Raw genomic sequence first — 2,619 nt, 5'->3', positions numbered from 1 at the left:
CGATTCATCGTGATCTGTTTTACTTTAAAGCGCGAAAATTCCCGGATTTTCTATGCATGAATGCAATGCACACATCTGTTTCCTCTATTTTTGTAACCCCAATACCTGGGATATTACAGTCTCTACCCCTTAAACTAAACTTCGTCCTCGAAGTTTGAACTCTCTCACGTTTCCGGAGTGTGGATCTGACTTGTGCAGACTACAACTTTTCTTGAACTCCGTATTGGCCTTGTTGGATATATTTGAATATATCCTTGTCCAGATTCTTCCTGGAATCCATTAGTGTCTGTCTCTGAGCCATTTTTTTTTTTACTTTTATCCTTTCATTTCATCCAACTTAACAGGCTTGCTTCCTTTCTCTTTGAAGATTCAATGATTGGGACTTATTCTGGTGTTGTTGGTCTTAAAGTAAGACTAACTTGATGACATACTCCTAATTGGTAAATAGGTCTTTGTTTTCCCTTACTACCAAAACTGCAATAATGGTACTTAGTAAGGTACTTACCCTGGAAATGGTCTTGAGAATTTATTACACTATGAATGGATTAGACTCACTTAGTCCATCCAATCATGGATTATAGTTGATACCTATAACTATTTTGGTTCTTTAGGTTCCATGCAAGGAATCTTTCAAATAGTATTCAGTTCTGGTATATCAAACTCCTTCAGTCTTTGGCCTTCTCGAGCTGTATTTGGTCTACGGTATTTTCTTCGTCCAACTTCATTAACATTAGCTGACTTGAGCTTCCATACTTCTGAGTAAATATTTCTCCCTTTCTCAAGTTATAGTCCACTTCTTACTTCCTCGAGGCATAAACCTCGGCTTCTGGTCTGACACCCTTTTGAAAGTAGTGTTCAACAATCTTATGAAAATAAGATCGAACTTCCTCTCAGTTCAGACCTTCATCAACTATCTTGCTAAAAATATTGAGTTGTTGTACATCCAACTCAATGTTTACTCTACCCCTTAGAGTTTTCTTATGGTCTTCAACTCCTTTTCTTCCAACCATTGGACTTATGGTTAGAATATTGGTCTATGTCTAGCTTATGGTTTGTACTTCTTCTAAGGTCTTGCGAAGAATCTTTGTGGTGTATCCACTCAATTGTGGACATCCGACATGAATCCTTCGACTGAATGTTTATAGATCTAGCTATTTGGCTGACAAGATTTTATTTGTTCTCAACTTTTTGTTACAAATAATTAAATGGTGGACTACTTGGTACCAACTGTGGCTATTTGATATCCAAAAATGGATTCTAGTATAGGTTCTAATCAACTGGACGAGACACCCTCTACTTTATCTCGCAGTATTGATCTTATACCAACTGTGGTCTTCTGTTACCAACGGTGGTCTTCTTATATCTGTTATGGTTTCATATGTCATCTACCTTCCTTCAGGGTTTATTTTGCAAGAAAACCACTAGTTAACACTATGAATATAGTATCCGCAGTGATTTCCAATGCATTACCTCTTTAATAATGACTATGGTTCTACTTCTACTTCTTCATAATCATCATATTTCTCATCTTCATGCTTCTATCGTACTAAAGTACTCCTCTGTTGAGGTTAAGCATGAGTTTCTGATTGTACTTCCTTCAGAGTATTGTGGTTACTTCCCACAACTTTACTTCCTTTTTTGTAGAACCTTCATCTTGTCAACAAAATCTTCAGAATTCGTCACTTCCTCACACGAATACTGTTACCCTCTAGATCTATAACATCAAGTAAGAACTTGATATTGCAACATGCACTTGCATATCAAAGTCAAACTTCATGTATGGATCTAGTCAAACAATGGAAATCCAATAAAATCCAAGAAAATCCAGCTTTGTGCTTATAACACACATCATCATAGGCCTGAATATAATAGTTGAGTAAGACTTCTCTAAACATCAGGCTCTGATGTGTAGTATATAACACCACATAATATAGGTTTGGATTGTGATACTTAGCACGTTTATATGTGGATTTATACTATTTGTCTCAACATTTATCTTAATTGCACATTTGCAAGGAGATAAACTTGAAACAAAGTGGCCTAGGATAGTTGAAGTTAACCTACTTTTCTTTGGAAGTACTAACAAAATAGTATACCATATATACGTGCTATTGAGGACTACTTCCAATGATATAATTAGTTCTAACATGTCTACTCTGAATACCTATTTATTAGGATATAACTCCTATACTTCTAAGTGTTTCTATCATGTGACTATGGTCCTGAGGTTCTTGACACAGTTCCCATGGTTTTGGAACATAATTCTTGCACTATTGTTTAACGTCTAACTTCTTATCAAACTCCTCCTTAATATTTATGATGTTCCACTTCATCACATAATGATTCCCAAGTGAATCTTATATGATTATTATCCCTACCATGGAAGTAGACATATATTATTCCTATCCTCTTCCTTTCCTCCCATGATTGACTCATCATGGTTTATACTACTTTATATCACTTGTTTTTATCACTTACTATCAGTTGTTTCACAAGTTTAGATAAAATTTTCTTACCCATTACTTGTCTTGGTATACATCTCCTAGTAGGATATCTTCCTTATATACTTATCTTCATCAATTTATATCACTCGTATTACAAGCCTGGATAACTCTTACT

This window comes from Lolium rigidum, chromosome 3 (genome assembly GCF_022539505.1).
Source record: "Lolium rigidum isolate FL_2022 chromosome 3, APGP_CSIRO_Lrig_0.1, whole genome shotgun sequence".
Lineage (NCBI taxonomy): Eukaryota > Viridiplantae > Streptophyta > Magnoliopsida > Poales > Poaceae > Lolium > Lolium rigidum.
This window is presented reverse-complemented; position numbering follows the sequence as displayed.